Source organism: Brachycentrus maculatus, unplaced genomic scaffold, assembly GCF_059751285.1.
Source record: "Brachycentrus maculatus isolate JH-2025_06_01 unplaced genomic scaffold, ASM5975128v1 h1tg000049l, whole genome shotgun sequence".
Classification (NCBI taxonomy): domain Eukaryota; kingdom Metazoa; phylum Arthropoda; class Insecta; order Trichoptera; family Brachycentridae; genus Brachycentrus; species Brachycentrus maculatus.
The window spans coordinates 162,493-172,500 of NW_028280803.1; the positions used below are offsets into that span (position 1 = coordinate 162,493).

Consider the following 10,008-nt stretch of genomic DNA (forward strand, 5'->3'; position numbering starts at 1 on the left):
CAGTTCAAAAAATAAATAAAAATGGAAGCAATAAAATGTTTAAAAAAACACAACTCTTATAAAAAAATAATATATAAAGAGTTATTTTTCAAAATTTTCTAATTCCAATGAAAAGATTCAAGTGGCAACTAGCGAGCTCAGTTCGGTTGTTTATCTTAATGTATCCCAAATAAGTTGAAACACGCAAGCAGTGCTCAGGTTGGCACGCTACATCTATACATGTGCCGTCTGCAAACACTGCTTGTTCAAAAGCATTAATTGGTTAACAAAACAAATTATGTAGACGATATAGTGATAATGGTGCTATCGATAGCTGACCTAGGCAAATAATTGCCATCTGTGAATGCTTTAAATAAAAAACCAAAAAATGTGAGCAGCTGGTCATGTTTATACCTAAAAATACATGTTGAAAGTGTTCATAAATGGAAAAGTCAGACGGATAGGTGGCCTCAAGTATTTAGGACATGTCTTACAACAGCTGATACTAATGATGAAGATCAAATGTCAGTATTAATCCCATTGAGCGCTGCCTAATATGCTGGCACGCTGCTCTGCCCACTGCTCTACGCAGGTAAAGAATAGAATGTTTCAAGTCCTGTGTATGCAGCAAAATGGCAGTGAATTGTGGGGTAAGTTTACGTAGTGAACTGATATGAAAATGTCACAATAATGGATACAGGGCCATTATGAAGTTACTCCGGCACTGCAGCATTAGTGGTGTGTTTGCTTCTGTTCACCTACTATATTGGGATGGTTTGATAAGGCAGAGTGGCAGGGTTCCAGGAGAGACTGATCTGCATCGATGAAAGCTCCAATCTCATCATTGAACACAGACGAGGTTGACACGCTCCAGTGTTGAGATTCCAAGCATCATTATTATTATTATTATTATTATTACCAGTCTTTGTAAGCGCCCATGAGATAGTATTTTACAAAAATGACGCTATACAAATTATCCAAATTATTATTATTATTATTTCAGAATTCTGATCTTTTTAGATCATTTCTCCAATATTAATTATGAAATGTTTTAGAGTATTTTTCTCCTATTTTATAATACATTTTCATAAAGAAAATATGAGTATTGTACCCACCACATTCTAGCAAAAATAAACTTTGTTTTATGTTTTTCTCAAACCATTATCCAGTTAACTTAAATTGTCATGTGTCGTTGCTCTACAATTATTATGAAAGATATATGGTATTCTCTTATTTATAATTATATTATTATTCATAATAATGAACAATAATTTAATTATAAATTATGAAAAAATGGAAAGCGATAATCATATTGATTTTCAATAGGAAAATTAAAATGATTATCGTTTTCCTAATATGTGATTGATACAGGAAATAAATAAAAATGCAATATATACAAAATGTAAGACTGTATTGCTTAGTATATTATTTAAAGTTATTTAAATTAAAATACAAATATGAATATATTTAAGGTGATGATGCTGATGACCTTGTACGTGAGAAGGGTTTATAATGTTTTAGATTGTATTGCTCAGCAATTAATAATGTTATTACAATTAAAATACATATTTTAACACATTGACTGCCGTGGCAATATTCAGGATTCCGGTCCAAAAAGCCGATTTCATTTAATCATATTCAATAAAATAAAAAACTTTTACTTCTTGATTTTGAATAATTTTATTTATAATTAGATTTTCAGTTTATTTATTAATAAATTTTCTGTTCATGTAAGCCAGCATTGATTTTTTGTTCTCTTCCCACAAGCTATCTATCCATATTAGCACTGTACTAGGAATTTTATCGTAGCTGCACGAATTTGGCAAGTAAACGCAGTACGAGTTAACTCCTAGTCGGCGTTCTAGCAAAGAACACAATCTACGAGTTATCTCGTAGTTGGCAGTCAACGTGTTAATATATCTAAGGTGATGATGCTGATAGACCTTGTACGTGAGAAGGGTTTATAATGTGGCTTGCAGGATTGACGTTGTTGTAAACCCGTCTACATATGAAACATATAAATTTATTACTATTTATAAATTCTATCTGATGATTAGATAGGTAAAAGTCCTCCAAAGAGCCATTTTTGGGTTTATTGACCAAATCCAATTCACTTGAATGGCTGTTATTATTTCCACCAAAAGATTGAATCAAGGAACTTTCCAGTAATTTACTTATCACGTCAACTGTTCTTCCAGGTAAATCAACTTTACAATTAAGCTTCTGTATCTGCACCAAAATTTGTTTTTGTAACACGTGATCTAGTTTACACAGGACTGTATATAATCCTAATATTAAGTAAATATGGTCCGTATCAGAAAAAGTCGAAGCCAATCTGTCGAGTATTTCGCCCTTTGGAAAAAGCTTCTCCAGTCCTTCAGAAAATGTAGAAAATGATTGGAGAACAGACTGCACACTACTCCCCGGATTAGGGAAGGAAAATTTCTCGCGATTTTCACTAAACGATGTAATTAACTTGTTAATATCGAGCATTGGAAGAGCACTATTTGTTTGGGTATTCCTTTCTCTTGATTTTTTTTTACTTTTCTTTTGTTTATTGGGACGTTTATTTTGACTAACGTTATTAAATGCAGTGCTAATATATTCCCTGTGGTAGAAAAATCGTTGACCGTACAATTCTTCTCCTTGTACCCATAGAGGTTTGATCCCGTTTGTGTTCTTAGAAGCTCCTTCTGACATATTAAGATCTGCAAAAAAATATAATTGATTATATCTATTTGTAGGTAGGTAAAACATGTTGCCCATCAGTTTCCAGAAAAATATAGTCACATACACTGAAGGTTCAAAAAGAAACTCGACATGACATGCCATACCATCTCTGATTTTGGAATACAATATTAATTTGTCCTGACTTTACCCCCTATCTTCTACATTCATTTTAAATATATTACAGGTAAATGGATTTTTAAGACAAGATACAATTACAAATAAAATATATAAGAGTATATATTATAACCTTTGTGTATACCGTAGATGAATATGAAGACAATGGACTTAAATATACCGGTGAACCTAACAAAGTATAACTTGAAATAATGCAAATTCAATAACGTGTAACCCAAGTAACCAAATAAATATTGCGCCAAACCAAAGACTAACTATAAAAAATAATTGTATAGCCAAACGTCAAAGCAAATTCCATAGATTCATTTCGCAAGTAAAATAGGTCATATTCCCAGTTTTAAACTTGACTAAAATAATATTGAAATAGTATTTAATTTTCAAATGTTTTTTTCCCGAAATACTTTTTCCCACTATTCATATTTTTTTCATTCATTTTCATTTTTAATTCTTTGTCGTCGAAAGAGGAATAATAATGTTTTAAACCTTCTTGCATATCGCGCATAATCTAAAACATTATTATATTTGTACTTGGGCTCCAACGTTATATGTTTTATAGCCTATTTCAAATTGTTAGCGAGTATACTTTATTCTATATGTTAAAAGTTACTTTAATTCACTAGTAATGTAATTCATGAGTGATAATTCTCAACGAAAATAAGTCCAAGTGACTCTGAAATCTAGTTATGGCTTATCCAAAATCGTTAATTATGGCCCTATTTAAAATTTATCAGCTTATACCTACTCGTGAGTGGACATACTCTTTATGTTTAAAGGTACTATAATTTCATGTAATTCAAGAGGAAAAATTCAAGGCAAAACACTCCAATAACACTAATATTCATTAGAATCTATACCCATTTTTAAATTAAAATAAGTATCTACCTACAATGTTAGATTATCGAAACCATAAACAAGTGATAATGATTCTACATTTTATTTAATCATTGTCTGTGGTTTCGCCTCCAGTTCTTCTTGGTTCTCCAAATTAGTTAGTCTGTGCAGGGGGGGTCGACTCGTAAACGTCAGATTGTTCAAAAAACGACCAGAAAATGACGAGACACACTAATACACTAACCAAAACACCAAAACGGGAACGAAATATACGAGATACCGACAAGTTCTTCAAATATTTCAAATAAATATACACAGACTATGGTTATAGACAATTATCGATAGAAAAATAGAAATCCGTATATGAAGAACTTGATAATATTGAGTATTATGCCAAAGTTAAAGTTAAATTTTGCGTAAGAAAGTGTAGTTTTTCTTACTTTACACAACGCTCCCTTGAATTTCTGCAGCACCCCCCAAATGCAAAAAAATTAAAAACGCCTAGCCAGACTTCCAAAACGCCCACAAAGGGGCGCTGGCACCCCCGTTAAGAAACATAACTTCAGGAAGTGGTGGGCACTCCTTCCGCCCTTTTAAAATATTGTATTTTCTAGAATTTTAAATATAATATAGTAATTTGAAAATTCTATCGTTTTTGTTTTTGTTGAAAAGTCTTATATTTATACATAGTTTGAGATAATTATTTCAAAAAAGTTACCATTACCATTTACCGTTGTAAGGCTGAGTTGAGTAACCATTATTAATCGCCTGAACTCTTTTTATAAATGTCGCGTTTTAGCCGTGACCTTTCTATTTTTGTTTACACTGAAATAAATAAATTTAGATAGTGAAATGTCTTCTTTGTAATATTAATATTATAATTTTGAAAATATGTAATACAACAAATTTCAATATAAATACCATTTAACCTGAAAAATGAATGATAAATATTTCGGCGGGTGGATTCGACATTCAGCCGCGGCGAAGTCACGCCCAGCTGGGAGCTTAGTTCTTCTAGCCGTTTACGTCACTTCCGGCCGCTTGCGAATATCACTTCCAGCCATAAAAAATCGAGGCAGTTGGCGGTCTTTATATAAATTAGTTAGTCTGTGGTCTGTGGTTCTCAGGGGGGGTCGACTCGTAAACGTCAGATTGTTCAAAAAACGACCAGAAATGACGAGACACGCTAATACACTAACAAAAACACCAAAACGGGAACGAAAAATACGAGATACCAACAAGTTGTTCAAACGAAAAATACGAGATACCAACAAGTTGTTCAAATATTTGAAATAAATATGGACTAACTATGGCTATAGACAATTATGGATAGAAAAATAGAAATCCGTAGGTGCCTACCTATTGCAGCATCGATTATATTGATATTTTTGTTTTATTATGTTGCTGGTAATTATTCTTTTATCTTCTTATTGTTGGTTGCAGTTTTATTGCGGGCAATTAAAATTAGAACCGATTTCGATTCGAGATTTGCTCTACTTCCTTACATACATCTGCTTTATTAATCTTTATTTTCAATTTTTATACGTATCATAATTTTTATTTTCAGTGCCTTCAAACAACTTGGATTATCCATTTTGACCTGCCGGAATTGAATCTGCATTTGCTTTTTTATAATTTTTTAATAGTGCATTATTATTTTCAGTGCCTTCAAACATATATAATGGGTTATAAATGTATTGTTCCTGGCTGCCCTTCAAGGAGAAATTATTCAATAAAATTTTTTAGTGTTCCTAAAGGTAAGGGTGAGTTATGGTATAGGATAATGTTCCCATATTTGACGGATATTAATAACTTTTTGAATATAAAAGATCCTCGAATTTGCTCTAATCACTTCAATGTCAGTGACGTTGCACGTAATCGTTTAAAAAAAGGGGCTCTTCCTAATCATAATCTGCCTTTGCCTTTAAGTTTTTTCAGCAATATTATTGATATCCCTTGTTCAAGTGAGTCAATTTCACCCATTTATTCCTTGGATGTGTGCAGCAATTCTAAATTTATAAATAATCAATTAGATAATGTTAATAATCATACTTTCTCCACAGGTGATAAAGAAAACAGGGTTCCTACAGTGGGCTCTCTTAAAAAGAATGTTCTTCCTACTCCGTCAGGTTCTGTTCTTCCTACTCCGTCAGGTTCTGTTCTTCCTACTCCGTCAGGTTCTGTTCTTCCTACTCCGTCAGGTTCTGTTCTTCCTACTCCGTCAAGTTCTGTTCTTCCTACTCCGTCAGGTTCTGTTCTTCTACCAAATACATCCACTGATACTGATCACGAAAGAATAAAAATATTAGAGTCAATTATTCAAAATCTAAGTAAAGATTTTAAAAAAATTCTAAAAGAAAATAAATCCTTAAAAAAAAAAGTTGACACTAGAAGTACTCCCACTCTTTATTTTAAAAAAGTTTTGTCAAAAATGCGTCAATTTCCCAAAACATTTATCGCTGCACAATTTAGACTAATCAATTCACATCCTAAAGGTAGAAGATACACATTTAAAGAAAAGATAATGGCACTTTCTATAGCTAAGCTCAGTAACAAAACATATAAATTTTTGAGAACAGAGTTTAACCTACCTTGCAAATCCACTCTACAACCCATTTTATCAAATATTGATTTATCTTCCGGTATCAATCCCATAATTATAGATCATTTAAAAAAGACTTCGAGGAAACTGGATGAACATTCTAGACAATGTGTTTTATTATTTGATGAGATGGCTATTCAGACACATGTGAGTTATAACCCTTCAAATGATGTCATTGATGGATTCGAGAACAGTGGGATGGGGAGGCGCACAGATAATGTAGCTGATCATGTTCTGGTATTTATGCTAAGGGTTATAAAGCACAATTGGAAAATACCTGTTGCTTTTTACTTTGTGAAAAATTCTACTCAACATATTTTACTAAAAACTATTATAAAAGAAATAATTAATGAAATAAATAAAACTGGTTTCATCATAAGAGCCACTGTAAGTGATCAGGGATCTTCCAATGTGTCTGCAATTAATTCTTTAATTTCAGATACGCGAGCAGATATACTTCGAGTTTCTCCAGGAGCGCATCCAGAAAATTATAAATATTGTGTAAGTGGTATAAATATTTATCATATTTTTGATCCACCCCACTTGTTGAAATGTTTCAGGAATAATTTTTTGGCCAAAAATATCCTATGCGATGGAAAGAGAGCTGAATGGAAGCATATTGATGCACTATATAAGATTGACGGAGCCGGGGGAACTGTGAGACACACCAAACTGACAGAACGCCATATAAACCCAAAGGGGAAAGAAAAAATGAAGGTAAAGTAAATAATAAATAGTATTATTATTTTTATTCAACCCTTATGGATAAAACTTAAAAACAGACCTAAAAATTCAAATATTTCCTGCTGCAATAATGAGAATGGTAATAAAGGAGATCACCGCAGACAGTTTCCTTTATGAATTTTGCAAAATACAGTTTTATATGTCCCAATGTGTTTATTACTGCCTCTGGTCTAAAATTTGTCTATTTATATAAATGTCGGTATTTTCCCTCTTCAGCTATTTCCAGCCTCTTTCAATAATGAGATATGAGTGCTAACATGGTGGCCTTCAATATCCATAATATTGTGTTAAGAGTTCAATATGAAAAACTCAATATAATATAATTGATCTTAGTTGTGAATGAAATTACTATAGATTATGTATGTAAATTGAACAATTCATAAATAAAATAGTGCCCATTCACATGTATTTTTAAAATATATTTTTTAGCATCTATTGACATCTATGATTTTTTTCCAACATTAATTGCTATTGTTTATTATATTCTCATGTCTGATTGTAATTATCTTTTTATTGTTTAGTTTTTCTTAAAGAGTATGTTATAATGAAAGAAATTTTTTATTCAAATACCGCAGTCAACTTTATAAAAATTATATCTACTTTTTTAATGATGCGTATTTATGATAGTGAGTTTTATTTATGATGTATGTAGTAGTGATTTCAGGTAATGTTTACGTTAATGAATAACATTTAAAATTTCAGGTGAAATATGCTGCACAAGTATTCAGCCGTTCTGTAGGATCTACATTGCAGCTTTTATTAAATGCTAGAAGATTAGAACAAAACTCTTCGCATAATAATTTTCCTCTACCCGACACTGCACAATTTTCTATGGAAATAATTTTTTTCATGAATTCCTTATTTGATAGTTTGAATTCTTTTGGATATAAACATAAAGGATTAAAAAATGCTATATCTCGTAACTCTGAACATCTCACCTTCTGGACAGAAGCTGTAAAAATATTACAATCATGGGAATTTGATGGCAATACTGTAAAAGAGCGCAGACCGATAACAATGCATAATTTTCAAGTGACCATCAATTCAATGAGAGCAATTTGGGAAGATCTGCATAAAATGGGATTTAAGTAAGTGAACCATATTGACTTACTTTTATAAAAAAGTTAAAATTATTTTTGGTACTGAATTTTTTTTTCTTCAGATTTATAAATTTAAGGAGGCTAAATCAAGACCCCTTAGAAAATTTCTTCGGCCAAATTCGAGCACATGGAGGACAGAATTTGCGGCCATCGTGTTACCAGTTTATAAGTGCGTTTAAGACTCTATTATTAAATAGCATGACAACAGGTAAATCAATAGGGAATTGTGAAAGTGATAGTGACAATATGATGAACATGTATAGTTTTTTAAAAAGTATGTATAAAAAATCACAGGATTTGTCTACTATGGAGCCTTCTATGGATCTGTCTCTAGAATTAAATAATGAAATTGCAAGCGCAGAGCATTTACAAAATATTACTATTAATAGTGTTGATTTTTTTGAAAAAAATACAGGTTCTTATTTTGCAGGCTTTATATGTAGACAAATCTTGACAAAATTAAATGTATGTAATTTATGTAAGGAAAATTTACTAAGCGAAAATATTAATTTAGATGAGCTGAGCACAGTTTAATAAAAAGTCTACAATATTCAGAAACAGGGGGATTGTTATATCCAAGTAGTGATTTTTTAAATAGTTTTCTTATTACACATAAATTAGTTTACCAAGCTATTGTTGACCTATGTTATAGTGATAAAATTAGTAAAAAAATAATTAGACAGATAAAATTATGTATCGATTTTAATTGGTTTTCATGTGCCACTCATAAGGAAACATTTATTAGTTTATTTTGTCATCATATTACAAAAATATTATTAAATGAGTGGTGTAGGATATTTAATAATAAATTGAAAAATATTGATAAAAGGGTAAATACAGCGGAAATGGAAACACTTTTGAAAAAAAATATTAGTAGTAAAAATTAGACATTTATAATACTTATATATGTTATAATATACTTGTTTGAAAATTATTACATAATTTTTTATAATATTATTTTTTATAAATTGTTACATGTTATTTATAATTCATTTGTTTTTTTTAGAATTGTATCCCTAATGTAGTTGTTTATAAATTGTTGCATATTATTTATAATTCATATTGTGTTTTCTAGAATTGTATCCCTAATATACTTGTTTTGTAAATTGTTACATATTTTGTGTTTAAAAGGGCAGAAAGAACATTAAATAAATTCAAATTCAAATTTGTGGGAGTCAAGTAGTTACCGTAGCCTTCAGCTCGTACACTTGCCTTGGGAAGTGGTGGGTACTTCTTCTGCCCTTTTATAAAATGTTTTTTAGAGAATTGTATCTGTAATATACTTGTTTGTAAATTGTTACATATTTTGTGTTTAAAAGGGCAGAAGGAACATTAAATAAATTCAAATTCAAATTTGTGGGAGTGAAGTAGTTACCGTAGCCTTCAGCTCGTATACTTGCTTCGGGAAGTGGTGGGTACTCCTTCTGCCCTTTTATAAAATGTTTTTTAGAGAATTGTATCTGTAATATACTTGTTTGTAAATTGTTACAAATTTTGTGTTTAAAAGGGCAGAAGGAACATTAAATAAATTCAAATTTGCGGGAGTGAAGTAGTTACCGTAGCCTTCAGCTCGTATACTTGCTTCGGGAAGTGGTGGGTACTCCTTCTGCCCTTTTATAAAATGTTTTTTAGAGAATTGTATCTCCAATATACTTGTTTGTAAATTGTTACATATTTTGTGTTTAAAAGGGCAGAAGGAACATTAAATAAATTCAAATTTGCGGGAGTGAAGTAGTTACCGTAGCCTTCAGCTCGTATACTTGCTTCGGGAAGTGGTGGGTACTCCTTCTGCCCTTTTATAAAATGTTTTTTAGAGAATTGTATCTCCAATATACTTGTTTGTAAATTGTTACAAATTTTGTGTTTAAAAGGGCAGAAGGAACATTA

At 31.1% G+C, this 10,008-nt stretch overlaps 1 protein-coding gene and 1 long non-coding RNA gene across 3 annotated transcripts in view; one reads left to right on the top strand and one right to left on the bottom strand.

The window, feature by feature from the left end:
* Nucleotides 1-1,373: 1,373 nt before the first annotated feature.
* LOC148312129 (uncharacterized) lies at nucleotides 1,374-3,102 on the bottom strand. Its single transcript, XR_015839278.1, has 2 exons — nucleotides 2,957-3,102; nucleotides 1,374-2,687 (listed from the first exon to the last, which is right to left on the bottom strand). It is a non-coding gene; the product is annotated as an uncharacterized LOC148312129 (long non-coding RNA).
* Nucleotides 3,103-3,808: 706 nt separating this feature from the next.
* Nucleotides 3,809-10,008, top strand: part of UQCR-Q (Ubiquinol-cytochrome c reductase ubiquinone-binding protein) — a 13,189-nt gene continuing 6,989 nt past the window's right edge. Inside the window, exon 1 of one of the 2 annotated variants that reach the window (XM_088277653.1) lies at nucleotides 3,809-3,840. The gene's annotated coding sequence lies outside the window, so the exon portion shown is untranslated. Of the gene's footprint in view, nucleotides 3,841-4,770; nucleotides 4,785-10,008 lie in introns of those variants that run through there. The other variant, XM_088277652.1, reaches the window with a different exon arrangement.